At 38.7% G+C, this 22,110-nt stretch overlaps 1 protein-coding gene and 1 long non-coding RNA gene across 9 annotated transcripts in view; both read left to right on the top strand.

Annotated features, from left to right (window-relative positions):
• LOC118276434 (syntaxin-binding protein 5) overlaps positions 1 to 22,110 on the top strand; it is a 208,234-nt gene that overhangs the window by 69,392 nt on the left and 116,732 nt on the right. The window lies entirely within an intron of this gene.
• LOC126912958 (uncharacterized) lies at positions 18,097 to 21,248 on the top strand. Its single transcript, XR_007707579.1, has 2 exons — positions 18,097 to 18,241; positions 21,161 to 21,248. It is a non-coding gene; the product is annotated as an uncharacterized LOC126912958 (long non-coding RNA).

Below are 22,110 nucleotides of genomic sequence, written 5' to 3'. Positions count from 1 at the left end.
AGATGGTTCCAATAATTGGAAACTGAAATGATTGGAGCCGCATCCGTTCGGTGCAGGGATTAATTAACATGGAATCAAATAAGATAGCCGGGGGCGGTAACAGAGTGCCTCTCCCTCGGGGAGGCTGTACTGTGTACTGCGTGGTGTGCGCTATCAAATGTAAATTTGACCAATCGCCAGTACATTGATATATTTGCACGATACTCGCTATTGGCGATGGATTAAATGGAAATTTCTGTTTCAACTTTTGCGCCTCCATTTTGAAACGGTTTATTATTTATCCTTTTATTATTGATGAAAGGGGAGAGGTTAATCCGTGGACCGTGTACAGTATTTGTTATTGTGAATTTGTTTCACAATAATACTTTTTGGGATACAAATAAAGGACTTTAAAACCCGCCAGAAGTATTAAATAAAGTTTAGAGATATACATTTGTGAATGGGAACCAAACAAAGACCCACATTGTCTTGGATGCGGCAACTGCAGCTAATGAAAAACCCATTTGCGAGCGCACTGTGCCATAATATATGTAGTGTGGTACATTGTCACCACTTTATGGAGAAGGAAATACATTTAGCAAGCAAAGTAAGTGCGTCGGAAGTCGGTGGTACGTCTAGTGACATACGTAGTAATATACCGTCGAATGACAGACTTTGTGGAACCGTCTTCTGACATTTACTCAAACATACATATGTTACTGTTCTTCGTGGAACGACAGAAACAACATACCTACCTTTTTTAGAACATCTTTTAACTGAGGAAATTGTTAAAAAGTGTTACGATCTTTGAGTATTGATATCACTTCTTTAACTGACTTGTATTTTATGTTTAACAAGGACACATTAAGCCTACATTCTTTAGTTCTTTCTCTTTTCTTATTAAAAAAAAAACTTTACCCCACACTAGAATTTTCTCATGTGTCGTGGAGTGTCCTGTGTCTGGATCACAGAAAGAGTTTTTCCGTGTGGCAATCGAACTCTCTACACATTGCGCTGCAGTTGGTTGCCCAACCACTGCGCCACCCAAGCAGTCGTAGTCGCTTACATGAAGTTAGAAACATCCTAAGATGGTATCTTAGTGTGACATTAGCACAAGAACCGAACCGAACCTCTCCTTACGTCGGCTTACTCCCCAATGCCGGCAGCTCGTAATTCACGTTAATTTCTTCCCTGGCCAATTTTGTCCGCGGCCCGGTATCCTGTATTTTTAGTGAAAGGATTATTTTGTCAGGCGGATTAGTATCAAGGTGCGGATAAGCCGACTCGGTTCATATCTTTTCGCTCATTTATAAGACAAATAGAATAGTTGGAGCTGCTTTCATTCCCTAAAGGGATATATACCTAGGCTCTAGTTTTTCTATTTCGGAGCTCTGTTATTAGGTCGTTAGTCTACTGCTAGACAACAGTAGATTACAACTGGGTTATTGTTTTATTATTTTGGTAGAAATCCCCCATTGTTGCTTTGTCTTTTTATTAAACGAACTCTTATCTGGTTTTCGAGTATTGTAAGAGTTATCTAGCATATTAGTTACATAGTAGTATTTTTTTCTTAACTGCTTTTGTTTCCCAACTTTAAAACTGACTTCGTTTATAATAAACGCATTCTATTTTTAACTTCCCGTAAAGTTGTAGTTAGGAAAGTGTGCACAAGAGTGGGTCGCGCAAAATGTCCGCACCCTAAACTTAGGGATAATATATTGTTCGACTTGTTACCTCACGTCGGGAAACACACGGGGAAGATGGGATGTGTGATACCGCCTGTGGGGCTGGTGTTAATATCAAACTTTAAATACAGATCCTATCAAATCAAGGTCCATTTTAGAAGATTTTCTTATAGTTACTAATAAGAATAAAGATTTGCTAAGCATTACTTTTCTTAATAGTGATGTTAATGTTTGTTGTTAGTTAGTTAAACAGATTAAATAAAGTGATATTTTCAGATCAAAAGTCGGCTGATTAAAAATACAGATCGTAAAAGTCAACTTACAATTCTGCACGGACTAAGTATTTGATAATGTTCTACAATAGTTCTTTCGTGCACACTCCACATTGAACCCTCTATGTTTCTATGTAAAGGTGGACTTTTTAACGAGTAGATGAAATATTAACGCGAGCTGAGCGCAACAGAATAACTTACAGCGTCAGTGGAACACTCCGCGCAAATTGAGGAGCGCTCCGTACGAACTTACACAGATGGTGGCTAAAGGTGAAACTTTAAAAGTGGCCCAGCGCTGGGAACGGCCGGCTCCTGAGCCGTTTTGGCTATTTACCCACAATTTTGGGAGCCGCTTGTATTTTGTGCAGCTGCGCTTATAATGGTAATTGTGTAACTAGTCCGCTATGAATTTGTTAATTATGAAATAATATTATATTTTATTATTGCCTGTTAGATAGAAGCAAACGACGAGTTAAGTGTTTTGTAATAAAAATAAGAAATTATTAGTAAAAGTAGTACCTAGGCGCGTCTTTATATGTAGTTATCTCAATCTTTTCTAAATTAAATGTCTAAAGTATTGAGGCTTACATGCGCCAATCGCAAAATGACGTCCTTTTCAAGCATGGCGTCATGGAACAACTTTTAACGATATACATAGGTAGGTAAAGTTTGTAAATTCAAAATTGTTGAAATTGTATCGGCCCGGGATATTTATCGTCTGTCGAGTACGTGTCGATACGGGAAGTAATCTGCACTTTGCAGACGTAACATGGAATTTTCTGGAAACTTTGAGAAATTGCCACATTGCCAGGCACCTGCCGGGTCGGCGCTGACATCGATTGGCTGCAGCGCGCGATGCTGACTGTCAGTAATGCGCTGTTTGTTTGCCAGTTGACAGTGATAAATCTTGCAATCGGAGCGTATCTCTTCGGATAAATTTTTCAAATATATTCCTGGGGCGAACATTTTAATGGAACATTTTGCTTGCTAAGTGGAGCGATTTGCGCGGCGCCACCATTTGGAATGGTAAACAGAGGTTCTATCTGTGGAGAACTTAAAATATCCTTCAACAAAAATAGATCATTCCAGTAATGATTTGATAACCTTTTCAGAATGATATAACTTAGGCACCATGTGGTATAAATATCCTTCATATTTTTTCGTCTACTGTAAACCATTTCAAAGCTATCAATTTATTACAGAATTCACCCATGAATCACAGCAAGTAACAACAAGATGTATAACAGCAATATTACTAAACGCCACTTATGTATACTTGGCACAACTGTAACATAAGTTTATTCCGCCAGAGTGCCAGACATTAGTTTGGCGGACATTTAATAACGAGTGCTGATAGGTTCTGGCGGCGGCTGCCAACTGTGCCACGTGTGACGTGGGTGCCAGTCGCCATCCCGAGGGAAATTGACACCGATACCCGGTTTAAAATGGTGAAACCGTTGACGTGACTTATGAAGCGGCGGGAGGTGTGATGTCAGGTGCTTTTCAGACAGTTTGTGGAAAATTTACAGTCAGTTTATGTTATTTTAGGTAATACTGGTAATATTTTATGACAATTGCCTCTCTATCTATTATTTGAGGACTCGATCACAAAGTAGATGTTTGGTTAAGAATTAGTAACTCTATTCTTTTCAATAACGTTCTCTGATTTTCACCTATGCATTGCATTTACAAGAGTTATGAGCATAGAGTTGCTCCGTTCGGGAATCGAACCCGCTACACGTTATCCGACAGCCGGATGCGCAGCCATAGCGCCAACCGTGCAGTCTACTTCTACTTAACCCTTGAAAGATCAAATGCCGTGACGTTATGTATATAAGTTTTATTTAACGAAATATGAAGCACTGATACATGTACACAACCTCCACAGTATCTAAAACAATACCATTATTTGCTTGAAATATTTTCATGAAACTTTACTGTTCTGTTACAAATGTTTGGAATAAAATACTAATGTAATGTTTCCTTTGTTGCAGGTAAGAATACACGTACATACGAAGCTGAACCAAGTAACCAACCAATGTACTGGGAAAACAAAGAGACTGAATGCTGGAGTACGTTGTTTTAATATGTAAGTAAATATCAAATAAACTCATCCATAACGAGTAACAATCTCTTATTTATTCAGAACTAGTTTAATTAATACAGTTGGATTCATTTCCGATACATTCGCAATATTGATATAAACATCTTTTGATTTGTTTTTAATTCTAACATTAATGAACACGTAGGGTTGCCGCCAACTCGATTCATCATGTTTCGCATTCATTAATATTACAGAACAGATAAAACAACTGTCATTTCGAAGATGAATGTAACGTTCTCGAGGCTGACCTCATTCATAGTATTTAAGTACTTTTTCAATGTCTAATTTTAGAGACGAAAGCGTTCATAATTCACCCTCACTCCCAAAATAAACAAAGTTTGCAAACGAGTCCCCAACTTCGGAGCCACTAAATGTTAAATGAACAAATAATTTATTCCCGCTTTTATATGCACTTAAAACTTGGAGTTGGCAACCCTAATGTATATTGAAATGGGTAGCGCTCGTCGCGACCTCTCGTGGAAACCTTTTAAGTTGATAGTTTGCGTACAACCCTAGCAGTAGTGTAGACAGTAGTAGTACGTACCGCGACCGTCAAATGTTTCATTAAACATTGCAAGTGGATTGAGATTCAGAACGGTTTATGTATTAACGTTTCTTTTTTTAATCCATAACACAGTGAGAGTATTTACTGTCACTTTGAAATGCTTGAATTATTGACAAAGTCACTGTAACAGTTCTTACAAGTCTACGAGTCAAATTAATTTGTTTTTGACATCAAAGAAGTGTTTAAGATATTTCCCCCTTTTTTTAAATGTTGACAACAAGGATGTGTTTCAGATTTCATCCCTTTTTATTAAAATGTATCGACATCCGACAGATGTAACCTAACGTAACAAAGAGTAGACAGACGAGTACTGGTGTTTATTAAACCCTTTCCGATACACAAATACATGTGGCAGCCTGCAGGCTATAATGAGCAGGTATTCCTTTGATGTCGCAGCGAGCCATGTATGATGCACCCGATGTAATGCATGGCTGCCGGCGACACGTGGCCGTGGGCGGGATGCGAGCGGATTTCATTTGTAAAGCCTTTTGATATTCAACACACAGATCCAATAAAGATGAGTTTTAATAACGCGAGAATACTCGTTTCATTGTAAAACGCGTCAAACGATAGCTTTGTTACTCAAAGACATGACACAGGTGATGTGATACAATTTCGTTTCGCAATAAAACGCCGACGATTTGACTTGCTCTCCGAAATATTCCGTTTCACGGACGTACTCTACATACGACATGCCGGCGACAGATGCTCATAATATTTTACAAGCGAAATTACTCGACTCATATTCTCGTTAGTCAGACGAACCGAAATCCTTTGTGACTTGTGTTGCTCTTTGCGTTGTATGTTCGCCTGGTACCCGGCGCGCGGAGGTAGCGTGTAGCGTAGCCAAATTGCATCGCTTTTCTCTTTTTGTTTCAAACGCGAGATGAAACTCCTATCTCCCGATTGAGTCGCAAAACTAACAAACGGATTTCCCTTCGATTATTTGTTCTTTCTAATTAAGTTTTCCCTCGATTTGTTGAACATTGATCGAGCTAAAGCAATGTTTGCAAGTTTCTAATTAAATTGTACGTTTTTTGTTCGTCCTGCATTCGCAGCGTACGTTTTTACTTTAGTTACTGAAGCGTAATAATTTACATTGGAATGTTCGCTCAAATATTTGCGCTCACTTTATATTTCGACGAAATTTCTTAGATGTTTGATGAAGATTTCTTCTTTAAATAAACGTACAAAGGTATATTTGTAATAACGTTTCATTTGGAAGATTTTATTATAAGTTATATTTATATAACAGCAGTCGCTTTTTAAGATATTACCTACCTATACTTACTTGTACGGTTATGAATTATAATTCGGTTTATTACTGATAAACGAATCCCATTCAAACTATTCCGATAATCACCAACACATTACAGCGAGGCCTCAATGAATTGCCATCAATACTTAACACAAATTGCATCGTTCACATATTGATGTGATTACACGACACACGACACACGACACAGGGTTACAGTAATAGTGTCATATTCCAGTAATCCAATCATATCGGTTCAACAGGTAAATCATACGGTCCGCAGACCTGTTGATGGTCATCAAGTATTTAGTGCGGCAGCCGGCAGCCGGGGCCGGGCGCAGACGTGCCGTGATGGTCGCAGCGGCCCACTGATTGGATTGTTTTGTTTTGTGATTCCAAGTGTTAAGGGGTTGAGTTATTGTTAAAAGCGGGGGCGAAGTGAATGGGTTTGGTGTAAGAATTAATAACGATCACTATGAAAGATGGTGGTGTAGGGTCGATTAGTTTGGGGTGTATTTACAGTTAAAACAATATTTAGTTGAGTGTGATCGTTTACTAGCAGAACTGTTTTAGTAAAGAAGAATTTATGTTTTTATCTAAGGTTTTTGGGTTACTCCAGCTGAATCATACACATTCAGATTATTAAGATAACTATGGCCGACAAAAAAGAACTAGTAACCTAATATAACTTAATATTACTCGTACTACGTTTGGTCTAGATTTCATAAAACTCCTCTCTTTTCATCTAATTAATTCGCAGCAGTCTCCGGGCAGTTTAATTTCCCCCAGACACGCAGATATTAGATCTGTCTGTAATTGCCCCACCGTTGCCTGCCTATCGCGGCTAATATTGCCAGGCACGTAAATTACACGTCCTCTCGGGGAAACCTCGTTTTAATAAGAGATTTCTTTTTTACCGTAGATATGGCAACACTTCTGTTTATTTCGCTGACTGTATTGTTTTGTAGATAAGGAAAATTTGTTATTATTATAGCTGTCTTACTCGTTACTTCTCTTGGTTTCTTTAATATGTAGAAGATTTTTTTTTTATAAAACATTGCCCCACACTTGGATTTTCATATGTTGTGGATGCGTTTACAAACATACAATGTCACATAAACATGACGCAACAACTATTTGTGGATCACCCTCAAGTGTTATTCTTTGCGGGAATCGGCCCCGCTACACGTTGCGTGGCAGCCAGTTGCCAAGCCATCATACCAACCGTGCAGTCTTACTAAACTAACCATAGTCAAACGTTATTACTAAACTAACACGGTTCTATCTCTCTATAGTCTATATATTACACACTATAATATAGGTATGTTATAGTTTCCAAATACAATTATGTCATTGGTTCGTTAATCACGAAACTAATTAAACTAGAAGTGACAAAGTTCCGTAGTGCGCTCACGGCTCGCTCGCCTTTTGTTTACAATCAAAGTGTTGGTAGTTTGGTGTGTAGCTCTGTGTAGGTGCTAACTGGCTTCACTTCCAGTCACTTTGATCCTTGCTGCATAACGAACTACTTGTGAAGTTTGTGCTAGTTATAACTTAGGATAGTTTGGAGGACTTGTTGCAAGTGTTTGGCGCACAGTTACTGTACCACGATGAGGTACATGTACATAATGTGCGCTGGGAAATTCTGTGTTAGTTACTTTGAGAAGACTCGAGAGACCAAGAATGTAAAATCTGAATGATTCTTGGTGTAACGCTGATTTTCATGAAATCAACGATATTTCGATAAAAAGTGGTTACAGAACACAACCATATTTAAAAGGCTAGTTTTACAATGAGAAAAAAATCTACCTTTATTAGCCAAATCCAATCCATTTAATCTTAAAGATATAAATGTGAAGTTTGTTGTTTGTCCGTCATCACGTCGAAAGCACTGAACGGATTTTTATAAAATTTGGTATATAGATAGGGTATGAGCTGACTGCGGGTGATAGGATACTTTTTATCCCACGAGAACGCGGGCGAAGCCGCTGGCAGAAGCTAACATATATAAATATCTTATTAAGAAAGACCATTACTGACACAAAAGAAAGCAATTAGATACTTTTTAATACATTTCATTTTGAAGAAAATACGACACAATAGAATATTAATTAATTAATAATTAGTCTGTTTCCTGATGGGTATAACCTGGGTGTCTTCAAAGCCCGAGTGAATAGGTTGCTTATGGGCAGACGTGCTCCACCGTAGGCCCCATCATCACTTACCATCAGGTGAGATAGCGGCCAAACGTCGGCCCATTTAACAATAAAAAAAAAATTAATAAAACAACACATCCCTGATAGTAGACGACGTAGTATTAGCGTTAGTAACCCTAGATGTATTACACTTGGGTAACTATCGGATCCACAAGCTAACGGTGTGACACCAAACTTTGCTTGTCGCCCGAACATTATCAGGCACAACTTTACTTTGTGCGAGTAGTATCTCACTATACTATCACATAGTACTCGATTAATTCAGTTTACATTACAGTTTGAACTAGGTTTTAATTTGAAGACTAAAAGTAAATTGCGGTACCGTTTTGAGTAGTTGTGTATAGAATTAACTTCCTAGTTCGCTACTATGCCACGGGTTTTCCTGGAAGGGAGACATAATATTGAGGATTCCCAAATTTTATTTGTGTTGTAGTGGCCTAAATTAGATGTACTACTTTTTCTGCCCGTCTTACATGGAACGCTACTGTAGTTTTATTATAACTTTCGTCGTGTTTCGCGAAATGCTGGTCATGAATATGAGCCTCTAGCATGGCTTGAAACTAGTCGAGTTCCTCGTCAAACAGTTACGTGAGTAAGTCGATAACATAGTGATAATTAATCTTAATGTGTTACCAAAAAGTTAGGTAAATCTAGGTAATAGAAATTAGAACATAATCGACTCCATTAAATAATTGAAAGGTTTACTATTATAATGGAATTATGAATGTGTATCAATGAATCAGTTGAGTACGGCACATTGATTGATGGTGCGGCTGTTATTAATTTATCATTATTTCCTTATAGAGCAGCCTCCATTCATGATGGCGGCTCGATTTCTTTTCAACTGAGGTGAAAGGATATACGTCATCATTATGTGGGGTTGAGGTATTATGTTATAAGTAAATATAGCTATTTTTTACGTCAGGTGAAGGTTAAGTAATAATATAATATATGCTGAAAAATTGCTCTGAATTAGGACTTTATTTTATTCGTAGGTTATGATATTATTTATTATTACGTAATAAATAGTTCCTTGCGGGAATGGAAGCCGCAACATTCGTGCATAAATCACTAGGAATAAATCAGCACATTTGCTCAAAGCTGGTTTATATCACATTGATTTAAGACTTTATCATAAATTACCCCATTCATGAAATTTTCTTCATATTTTATCATTCCAAGCACCTACTTATACATCAAAATCCATAACTACCGAACTTTCCAAGTAAACTACAACTAACATTAATAGCAAGTCACTACAAGTCAAGCAGTAACTTTACAATCACAGGTACAAGTCACTACTTCAATACGTACTGGTGATTGCCAGCTCACCAACGTCGACTAACCACACGCCTACTTCTGCAAGTAGGGTTGCCAGCCGTAGGTACTCTGTAATCCGGAGCTGCGGACTACCTAGCGGGTTTACCGGGGCTCCGGTTCGACAAGCAGGTGTAGGAACGGGGTGGTTTTTAGTCAGTAAGAGTGACACTGACACTCCCTCTCGCCTCGCCCAAGGCGAGAGAAGTAATTGGATGATTACTTCTCCCACCTCAAAAAAAAGGTACTCTGTAATAAAATATTATGCTCTACGTCTTGTAGGTGTACTTTACAATAACATTCTTGCAGTACGCTAGGATTTTTTGGTCTACATATTGTGATATGGAAAAAGTACAAAAAACTGTAAATATAAAAAAAACCCTTTTAAAAATTGTGTATACATTTATTTATCTTCTTGGATATCAAATGTAACTACTATGTCTTCCAATAAGTGTTGGCAACCCTAGCTGCAGTCTGCAAGTTACAAGTCACACGAACAGACGAACAGTTTGACGTGAATTGATGTAAGTTGTAGCCGCCGCCATCTTGGATTGTACGTCACTGCAAATGTGATGCATTTCCATTCGAGTTAGTTGTTGAAGTGTTCACAAGTTGCAACATGTAACGTTGTAGACGTGTATAAATAGTACCCGGCACGAATCGTGGCAGGATTTTGCTGTCGTGGGAATAAATTCACTACTTTGAATTTAATACTTTCTTCAGAGAAAAACCCATATTAAAATTAACTTACTTCACTTGTTAAACGGCTTGCTCAAGTAAATGTTTGACGAGGAACTCGACAGCTTTCAAGTTACACAAGGGACTCATATTCATGAGCAGCATAACAACACACGATGCGCTGAACGTCGCGAAGCCAACGTAAACTTCAAACGAAAATGCATCAGCTCTTACATTAGTTCGTATCTTCTATGAAACTCCTCAACTATGATTGATAGTATCATCTATTCAGAATAGATACGCAAATGCATTCAAAGTTAAAATAACTTAAGTAAGTAAGTAGAGTAACTATAAAGTAACGTCTACACGATCTCGCCTGATACTGTCTGTTCCAAACTTTAGCCATTATATTCTACTATCGATAGCGAGGAATCAACTTGAATTAGTTCTCGATTGTCAAGTCTCTCGATGCGATTCGATACTGCATTTCGATTTAACTTGTTTGCATACTTGCATTGTTGTAACGAGGATTGATGTAAGCTGTGATAATAGGTGCCTTTTGAATATTTATAGTTATGAAAAGAGGACTACAACAGCGTTTTACCAGGGTGTCGTCATTGCGAGGACTACGCGGAGTGTGTACAGTGGAGCTTAGAGTGGCAGTGTGCCCTGCATGGGCTGAATATTTATGGCTATGAAAAGAGGACTATAACTGATAAACACTGACTCCTCCTTTCCTGATGAAAAGCAATACGTTAGTTTTGTAAACGATATTATTTCCTTAATCACGTACAGTCAATTTCTCGTTTAAAATCTGATTACAAAACCTCTTTATTTCTATTTGTAATCTAACTTAGTACTTAACAAGCTTCTTCTAACGGCTTCACCCGTGTTCTCATGTGTGCACTGTTTGTATGCAAATTTCATGAAAATCCGTTCAAGTAGTTTCAAGCATGATTGACGGCCAAACATCCAAACAAACAAACTTTCACATTTATAATATTAGTGTGATAGTAACATCCCAATTCTGCTATAGCTTAGTTTAGCGGCCATTTATATGGTTACCATGGCAACGAAATAATCCAGGTTACATCAATGGGAGCCACAATAAGTTGTCTCGGGTCCTTTTCACGCATGACAAAAGGTACAGGCGGACTGATTACGGGGTTTATGGGGGGCTATATGTATTGGTAATGTGTGGGTATTGGTTTATTAGGGGTGGCTAACGTATTGGTTGTAAAAAGAGGCAAGTCGAGCGGAGGTGGGATCAGTTACACCCCGTACAATGGGAAATGTACATTAATTTTAAGGGTTATTGAGTTTTATTACTGTGAGCTTGGATTTATGGGTTTTGTCCTTTTCCAATTTCAGATTGCAAGGAAACAAAGAATTTTGCTGTATAAAGAATAGATTATGGATTAAATCGATAAAGGATGGTAGATTAGGTAGATTAGGTAGGTAGATTTATTATTTACTAGCTTCTTTCTGCCAGTGGCTTAGCCTGCGTTCACGTGTGATAAAAAGTCATATCACCCAAGTCAGCTCACACCCTGATTGTATACCAAATTTCATCAAAAGCCGTTTAGTAGTTTCAGCATGTTTGACGGAAAAACATCCAAACAAACTTTCACATTTATTATAATTTTAGCACGAGTGTGCTGTGATTTGTGTATCAAATAAAATGTAGTGTGTAAATATGTACATATTATGAACAACGAAACTCCCATTGAATACACTACCACAAAAATACAAATATAGAAGCATTAGATTCGAATAAAAGAAGAATACCGATAGATAACATATTTCCTTGGTTCCGAAATAAAAGGGAAAACTCACCGAGTGAAAGTTATCTCTTGGAAAACGGGTTTATCTCCCGTATGGAAATTATTGAGGAAAAGCCAACTTTGATGTTTTATAAGTAGCTCGAGGTTGCCAATAAAGGGCCACTGCTTCAAGTTATCGGGAAACGATAGTATATGTGTGTTCATAGTTTTATTGGAATGGCTTTAGTTACCTATTTATTCTAAACTAAAGATTTTTTAAACGTTGCCCCATATTTGGATTTTCTCCTGTGTCGTGGGTGCGTTTACAAACATACATATGAAACTCAGACCCGGAACAACAATATCTGGATCACACAGAGAGTTGCTCCGCGTGGGAATTGAACCTGCCACACGATGCAGGACAGCCGGTTGCCCAGCCATCACGCCAACCGTGTAGTCAAAGTTTACTGATACTAGACTAAAGTCTCAGAGTGTGAATTGTTGTTATTATTGATATTTTATTTTGTGATGTGTCACTTTCATTATTAATACGAACTTAATCGGGTCACCTCGGTATCGAATGTCCACTTTTTAACGAAATTGAAGTGATTTTTCTTTTTTGTCAATAAAACCTTTTTCTGCTGTTTTATCTAACCACCAGCGAGATCGTAATACGTTGATAGGAATCTTTTACATCTTAATAGTACCCAAACTCAGGCAATAAGTTCTTAACCTCTAGGTAAATCAAACATTACCATGTTCCCCTAAATCACACACATGGTGTGTAAGCCCAGGGGTTAACTTTATCAGCTACCAGCAGTAGGTCGTGTTCTCGCCGATATTTCTCCGAGTGACATTTCGCATTGCGGACCGGCCGGCCTCTGCCTCTAATACTCCCCCAGATTTCTCAGCTAGGAAACATACGGGTGTTACTGTGGCGGTAATGTGGCGACTAACTGTGCAATCTAATACTTTTATTAAGAACTAGGTGTTAACCACGGTTCCTAACTTTCCGCTCGGAGTTTTCTTTCATACGAATCTTGTCTTGATACAATGCCTGTTTAGTACAATGCAGTTGTTTCAAAACTGATTTCTATCTATGTTCTTACAATTGTCGATTAAGTTCTACAAGATTGGAAACATCAGTTTAACACTTTAACTGCCGAGTTTAAAATGGTGGTGAAAGTCAAACTTCTACTAACGTCAGGCACCATCACGACGTGATGCATTAAGGGTTAACGAAAATGTTTCTTAACAGTCCCCTTCTATCTGTTCGGAAAGGAAAGATCAATGATGTCTTAATATTTATTGCTACGATAAAATTATTTCGAGTGTTTTAATACATTTTTTCCCCTAAAAGACGTATCAACACAATAAGCAACAACTTTCCTTCCACAAATACGTACGATATTATAAAAGTCATCATGACGATTCAAAAGTAGATTACATATGAAATACTCGTTCGTGAGATATATCCGTGACGATAATACATTGTTGTCAGATATTCAGCATTCGGTTTGAATGTGAAAATCTTTGATTTATGTGTCGACCGGTGTGAGGGTGTGCGCTCGGTGAGGCCAGGCCATGTCACTCCTGCGGAATATTTCACTCTTATTATACAAGCGGTGTCCGTCACACGTAACGGAATAACTTTGAATGTCAAGCCGTATGGAAAGTACTCCCATTTATTGCCGAAACGGTCACAATGTTTTTTCAATGAGATGTTTGTCGTGGCTTCTTTTATACGTTTTTTTTTATATACATACTAAATTAACTAAAAATCACGGTTTACTCACGTAAATTAATGGAGAAAATCTCTACTAGTTTCGAGTCACAGAGGGACTCTTCATCGTGAGTAGCGTGCGCAGATACTGACCACTCTACTCTTAAACTTGTAAAAATATCGGTTTGAATCAAACAAACATAACACGTAAATCTGTTTGTTAAAACAATAAAAATGATATCAAGTCCTTTAAACGTTGACTCAACTTGTCAACAGCTTTAAACTTGCAAATAAACTATCAACAATTAACTCCAACACAGCCGGCCATTAACTCACAATAACTGTATCTGTTGCAATTAATCGGCGGAGTAAACGACTCCTATTACCAGGTCCTAGGTTAGACAAACAACCAGGTAACCCCCCCCCCTCCCCTCTTGGTCTGGTCTCTAAATGGTGCTAAGTGCCGCCATTAATATCCTAGGTCTGGAAACACAGGGCCGCGGTGTCGGGGCGGCACCTCAGTTAAATAAACTGGCCATTGTATTCAAATGTGTCCATTTGTTTAGATAATGACACTGATTACATCTTGAATTAATTGTCCAATGGCGCTGAAGTGTTAATTATTGGTTTGTTTAGTAAATAACTGTGTTTTGCTTGTAATTACTTGATGTTGATGTTGACGAGTAATTATACGGTCGGGTTAGTGTTGAGTTGGCGTTAAATTGATTAAGTGCATTTTTTATTTTTAAATAAGCAAAACAATTAAAATCCAGTAGTATATTTAAAAAACTAAAACTAAACATCGCTACGTCTGTTATTTCTGAAGGGATAGGCAGAGGCACATTACGGCATGTAATGCCGCTATATAATATTCACCATCTGAGTTATAAGTCCTAAGTAATAGGAGGTGAGCCTATTGCCATATACTGGGCAAAATTCCAAACTCCGTGCTACTACTAAAAAAAATTCGAAAAACTGAAAAAGCCCAGTAATACTTTACCCGACCGATTTTGAAGTTAGTACAGTAAAATATTAGTTACATCAAATTTGCTGCAATATGTCCGCACCAACCTTGCCCCCGTGTGTTTACCCAATGCACTGGAGATGCAATTTATAAAGTCTCAAGTGGCGCTCGTTACAGACGCTGTCCAGCGGCCCCAGCCGAGCGTGGCCGAGCGTGGCCGAGCCGCCATTATTCCACCAGCTCCGGCTATTACTTAGCTGTGCTGGCTATTAGTTAGCCACGCTGGCCGCGACACTGCCACGGCTTTATTATTTGGTCTTGGGGCGGATCAAGTGGATTTGTGATTGGTTCCGTTTTGGCAACTGTGGCTTGTTACTGACGGAGTTGAGACTCTTGACTTACGTTGGTGTAAGTTTGATCTTAATATGTAGTGTTTTTACCACTATATCACTAACATTAATATAACTGTCACAGTTGTCGTAACTGCAATACTAGAGACATCACGAGTGATTTACTGATCAAAATAAAAAAATCAGTGTGTGAAATTGTAAAAATTAAATGATAATGAAGAGTCAAAAAACGATTGAATCAAAGTCAGGTGCTAAAGTACATTCCAATGATTCTAATGAGGAAATTCATGAGACGACATATCAGACCTCACCATCACCATATAAAACAAGGAATCACACCCCAAGTACAGCAATTAAATGCAACAAAAGACGCGCTCACAACAAATACCTCCGACCCTCATGCGAACAGTTTAAAAAGTTGTGCAAGCCTTATCTAACCGTGGAACGCGTATCACCAAATGTGTGTTTCATTGTGGAGTCCCGCGGGGTAGGTGGCCGGTGATAGGGTGCGGGGTGTAAGAGGGGGGGTGTAGTGTGGCCGGTACAATGTTGTCGCGCAATTTGCAGGAACAATACGCCCGCACCGCGCAGGTGACGCGAAACACAATGCGATTGTGTACACGCTGAGAGTCGGCGCAGGGTATAGCGGGAAAACTAGAAGCAAAAAAAAATTCTGGCTGAAATCGTTTAAATCTATTTTTAATATCTGAACTGAGTGCGTTAATGTAGTTTGTTTCCAAATATCTCGTTTTAAGTATGGAAGAGCCATGCTTCGGCACAAATGGGTCGGCTCGACCGGAGTGATACCACGGCCTCACCGAAAACCGACGTGAAACAACGCTAGCGTTGTGTTTCGTTGTGTGAGTGAGGTTACCGGAGGCCCAATTCCCCCCCTTTCTAATCTTCCCAATCCCCGATTCCCTAACAACCCTTAAATAAACTATATCTACCATTGTAATGATACGGTTCGATAGAGGTTTTAAGAAATTATCGCAATTAAACATCCAAAAATTCTTTTAGTTCTTATAATAGATGGCTTTACGATTACCGTAATAAAAATCTTTACTTCATCTTTCTTTCCTAGCAATGTACAATAACCTATCTTACCACAGAGATGATATACCCTCACCTCGCTCCCGCTCATGACCTGTACGGCGTTGTTTTGCGGTAGGCTTTAAGTTAGTTCCGAGTGTTTTTGCCGAGAGTGCAGGCGCCGAGTAATCTGTGACCCAATTCTGATAAAAATAATGTTTTGTACTTAAACCGAGGCCTGTGTTTGTTGTTATTTGCTTTTATTGTACACGTGTAGCCGGGGGGCTTTAACACTTCGCTTCATTTTATTTTAAATATACATTTTGGCTTGCCTTTAAGGCAGGATTGTGTAAGAAAGAATATTGTTTAAACACCTCATTTGTAACACTGTAATAATTCCAAATTAAATGCTCAATTTCGCTTAAAATTATTCTTTTTTTAACTAAATGTTTTCTCATACTAGAATTTTCTCCTGTCGTAGGTGCGTTTACAATCATACAAGCTCACATGCACATAACACACACAACAAGTGTGGATCACACAAAAAGTTGCACCGTGCGGTTATTGAACCTACTATACGTTGCACGGCAACCGTGTAGTCAGTGCACCAACGGTGCATATTCAATCTCATTAATTAATAGCTCGCTCAAATCCAGATTTGTACGCGAATAATCTTACCATCTACCATCTCACCAAAAAAACATGAAACCTTCCAAACATAATAGATTGTCTATAAAAGTCTATCGGGTCCGTTATTGAGTCCATTATCCAGATAATGAAACTAATTTCCAAGCAGTAAAAGACTGGAATAGTTTGTAACAGTTCAACTTATTTCAACTTAGTGGCTTATTCCTCGGACTGCTGCCCCTGTAATGGGCTCGCATTAGACCCTCAGCATCAGTAACTGCCTCGACCAGTAGATATTGTTAGTTCCCACTAGATGTAGGTATATTGTGTGATGTTACTAGTAATGCGAGGCCATCAAAACGGCCATTGTTCTATGGAGTCACAATTTACAATGATTGGATTGGGATGAAGGAATCCATTTCGATTTAATGCAAACGGTGCTTGGTTTCTTCTATACTCTTACTTTTCCCTGTATTGTTATCGTAACACATTGTGTGTAAAAGTTAATATCTAAATCTAAATTTTCTTCTAGACAAGTCATTTTTTACGAGGGCAAAAATCATTCAATGACTTCTTGCGCCTTAGGCGAAGCGAGAGCGAGTGTCAGACTCTTACTGCCTAAAAACCACCTCGTTCCTACACCTCCTTTTCGAGTTGGAGCCCCGGTATCCCGCTAGGCAGTCCGCAGCTGCGGGTCGCAAGTCTGCTGACTGACAGGTTTTTGAGATTAATCGTAAGAAATGCAGCTTTTTTCAAATTATCTGACAGTTGAATACGGTACGGCGGTTAATTATGTTTGTAACAAAATTTAACAATCACTTCAATGATAATTTTATTCATATAAGTGGCATGTTTAAAATTAAAACTATTTCTGTGCGAGATTTACAACTAGTTAGAAGTAGTTAGTATTATCTTAATGTCGTAATGCCGGCGAAGTACTCCGGTAATGGCCGCCTCGCTAACATTCTGCGTTGCTTTAAAGCACTTGTATTTTTAATAGGCTCTCTTTATTCTTAGGTTTTGTTGGGGAAAAAACTGGATTAGTCCGGTAATGTTCCGCGGAGGGCGGTACAGCTGTCGACCTAGATAGGAGTCTTTTGTTTGTTTGTCTGTTTGTTCTTTGGTAGATGTTGTCTCGTACAGGACTGTTGAGGTCATGTAGATACTGGTTTTATAAAACTGATTTAACATGGTGCATGCCTTTTAACATGGTCGACAATAATTATTGTCGACCATGTTAAAAGGCGTACACAAGGTACATGGATATTTGGTATCAGACACTACGTTTAAAAGTCAGAAAGTATTAATTATTCGTGAAGATATTTAAGTTATTAAAATTAAACCCTTTCAAGTTTATCATAAAGCTCAATACGCAACAGACACCAATGGAAATCAGGTATCCGTGAAAAATATTGAAAATTCATTACGTTAAAGTTTTTTTTTCTGTAAAACTCGACCGATCCTCGCACAAAGCGGAGCGAGCCACCAAACTGTAAAATTGGAACTTAATTCAAGTTTACAAAAGTTTTATTAAAAAGGCCTTTTTTACGGAATCATGAATTTGTATGTGTTCGGAGCAGTAACGGAATCATAGCGCGATCAAAATATGTATTAAAAATAATATTTATTATTCGAGTTGTCATGGCGCTCGATAGATGGGGCTAAAATCGAAATAGATCGCGCTATGGTTTCGTTACATCAATTTGGTTAGGTCCGGCGTCAATTTGACGTCGGTCGAGTACAAGTAACGCCCCTAGCGGGAAAAAGTGTAATAATAATAAATAAGTGAGTGCAATAACAGTTGGTGTTTGTGTTTGTGAAGTTTTAATATCCCTCTGAAAGCCGACCCTCTGAGTTCTGTTCATGGTCCTTCGAGCCGGATACATCGTACTCCCGAGAGTTTTTTGCGCGGTCGCTAGTGTCGGGAGTGACCGCACCCTAAAAGGCTGGACGGCGGCGGGCGGACCGCTGTCCAGTGTCTAACAATCTGCCACTTCAACTGGTGCCTGGTGAGAGGTACCGAAGAGTTGGAGGAGGAGCCGGGGAGTTGGGGCCTGGAACTGCCTCTTGGAGCTGAGGCAGCCAGACGACAGCGGGGGCCTGAAACTGCCTCTTGGAGCTGAGGCAGTCAGACGACATCGGTGATCTGACGCTGCCTCTTGGAGCTGAGGCAGCTAAGATCTATCGATTTGTGTGAGTGAATCGTGAGTGAATTGTGAGTGAATCAGTGCTACTAAAGTGAAAACCGGGTTAGAGACTCTAAGTTTAGAGACTTTAAGTAATTAGTAGTGTTATTTATAATATAGTTTATTTTTAGGTTTTTTTACAATGGAAGGGTATAGTATGATACAAGACGACGTTAAGTCTAAAATTATAAAGGCGCGGTCATTAGTGAAAAAATGTCCAAAAGATCGGCTAAACGTATCTTACATAGAGACGCGTTTGGAAAATTTGGAACAACATTGGCATATGTTTTATAATACACACGCCAAAATTATTGGGGAAGTAAAACGGTCCGAGCTGTTCAATTCCAGCTATCACAAAGATGGCGTGTACGATGAAGTAGAAGAAATATATGTCCAATTCAAAAGTGATTTAAAGGAAATTCTAACAAAATTAAAATGCAATAATTCATCTAATAATTCGGGAAGTAATAATGAAGGATGTAGTTTTAAGTTACCTAATGTGAAAATACCTGTGTTCTCGGGCAAGTATGACGAATGGCCAACGTTTCGGGATTTGTTTGTCGGACTAATTCATAACAACAACAAGTTAGACGACGCACAAAAAATGTATTATCTTAAAGGATACTTATCCGGGGAACCAGAGGTATTACTAAAAAATGTTAATGTAACTGCCGACAACTACAAGGCAAGCTGGGAAAAATTAGATTCTATGTATAGTAACAAAAGATTTCTGGCAAATTGTATTTTAAAAAGATTGTTGGGGCAAAAGACGTTGTTGTTGGAATCAGCTACGGAGATTAAGAAACTGATCAGTACAACATCTGACTGCTTAAGTTCGTTGCGAAATATAGGTATCGATGTGTCATCATGGGACGTAATAATCGTACACATCGTTACTTCTAAGTTAGATAGGGACACTCGCAAAGCATGGGAGTTGCAGGTTGCTTCTGACTCGAGAGATGACTTGCCAACATTCGATCAATTGAACGAGTTTCTGGTAAGTCGCTTTCGTGGTCTAGAAAATCTCGATAGTAAAGGTGAAAGAATTCCTAAAAGTACTCAATCGTTTCATGTAATAAAGGGTGTTAAAAATAAAACTATTACATGCGAGTACTGTTGCGCGGGTCATAGGATTTCTTCGTGCCCTAAGTTTTGTCGCGAGTCAGCAGAAGGTCGTAGAAATATCGTAAGAGAAAAGAATTTATGTTATATTTGTCTAAGTAGTAGTCACTCAGTTAAGTTTTGCAAAAGTACTCTCAGGTGTAAGGTGTGTAAACGCCGCCATCATTCTTTGATACACCCCTCGGGTGTTTCTGGGTCGGCTGTTGGGAAGAGCAGAACGGCTGCTCTAGAGGGAACCTCATCGGTTAATGAGGTAGGCGGGTCCGTACCAGCGGATAACAAACCTCTGGTCTCATGTCTTTCGACAGGTGATAAGCAAACGGTGCTTTTAACCACAGCCTTGTTAAAGGCTGAGTCGAGACATGGGAAATACCAGGCGGTTCGGGCGTTACTAGACCAGGGATCACAGGGATCCTTTATATCGGAATCCATGGTCCAGTCATTGGGGTTAAGGAAAATTCCTTTAAAAAATGTGGTATACGGTTTGGGTGGGGATAAAGGTGCTACGTCAACAGAAAAAGTAGTAGTCAGGATCGGGTCTAGGATAAATCCAAATTTAAAACTAAGAGTAACTGCTTATGTTTTAAAATCAGTTACTGCGCTTATTCCAGCTGTTAGAGTCACCAGGGTTCAGGGGTTAGAAGTGCGCGACAGCGAGTTGGCTGATCCCGAATATTTTAGGCCGAATAACATCGACATGTTATTGGGAGCAGAAGTGTACAGTCAGGTTATTCGGCACGGGTTAAAGAAAAACGAAAGCGGGACACTTTTGGCGCAGAACACTGCTCTGGGATGGATTTTGTCTGGGACGGTTGACGTAGATACTAATCCTGTATCTAATATTACAGTTATGCATTCTAGGGTCCAAAACCATATATTAAGAAAGTCCTATTTGCCAGGAATATTGTAACATGCAATAGGTATCTATATATTATGTGTTTTAAGGTTGTTAACTGTAATTTAGAAGCATTTTTATTATATTTTGTTATTAGTTTTTAAAATTTTATGTAACTAATTTTATGGGTTGTTTATATTTATATTGGTTGTTGGATTTTGTTACTATATACATATCGTTATCGCCAAGGACGTATAACGTTGTCATCGGATATGACACATTTGGCATGGTGGGCGGTACAATGTTTTAAGGACATTTAGTAAATATGTCCTTGGTGGGCGGTATGTTCGGAGCAGTAACGGAATCATAGCGCGATCAAAATATGTATTAAAAATATTATTTATTATTCGAGTTGTCATGGCGCTCGATAGATGGGGCTAAAATCGAAATAGATCGCGCTATGGTTTCGTTACATCAATTTGGTTAGGTCCGGCGTCAATTTGACGTCGGTCGAGTACAAGTAACGCCCCTAGCGGGAAAAAGTGTAATAATTAATAAAAGTGAGTGCAATAACAGTTGGTGTTTGTGTTTTGTGAAGTTATAATATCCCTCTGAAGCCGACCCTCTGAGTTCCTGTTCAGTATGTAGGGACTGTTCGACGCGTCAAATATTTTTACTTCAGCTTTATTACCAGAGTTATAAGGTCAAGTTTTCCTAATCAGGTATTCGTATTACCGCTGCTGGTCGTCGGTGGCTATCAATAACAGCAGTAAAGCCATTTCGAACCTTAGGCCTTACAGTTACAGGGCTCCAGGGACGGCTGGGATTTAATGATACCGTTATTTATCGTGTTATTTTGACTTTTACACGTTCTAACATTCCAAGGTTCGGTAATGGCTATATTAATTGGGACTCAGTTTAAGTAATCATGTTACCTTTATGGCCCTTTAGTTGCACACAGTAAATTGATGCATTTGCTAACTTGCAAATGTAAAGCTATCTACGAGTTTTACTCAAACATAATAGTACAAAGAATTCTAGAATTTGATCTAAGCATTTACTTACCTAAAAATCATTCGTTGTTTAACTGTTTTAATTACAAAACCCGTCGAAACATTAAGATTTTTATATTTAATGTCATACGAGAAATAACCAACAACCATCTTCCCAGTCACCATCAATTCTGGTGTATAAAACATGGCCGGCCGGCCGCTGTCTCCACAATTTATTAATTCCATTAGCAACAACACTGCAGATTATAATAAACTCCGCCATCTTGTGGCGAGTCCTCCCTCCCTCCCGTATTATTTGCCAGTGTAATTAGTTCCGCTCCAGACCTCCGAGGAGTGCCCCTAACTTCCTCCAATGTCCTCTCTTGGATGTAATTCTATTAAAACTACAAGTTTCCACAAAAGGATCATGTTTGTCCTCAGCTGT

Source organism: Spodoptera frugiperda, chromosome 31 (genome assembly GCF_023101765.2).
Source record: "Spodoptera frugiperda isolate SF20-4 chromosome 31, AGI-APGP_CSIRO_Sfru_2.0, whole genome shotgun sequence".
Lineage (NCBI taxonomy): Eukaryota > Metazoa > Arthropoda > Insecta > Lepidoptera > Noctuidae > Spodoptera > Spodoptera frugiperda.
Note: the sequence above shows the minus strand (reverse complement) of the source record. Positions and strands in the feature narration are given on the sequence as shown.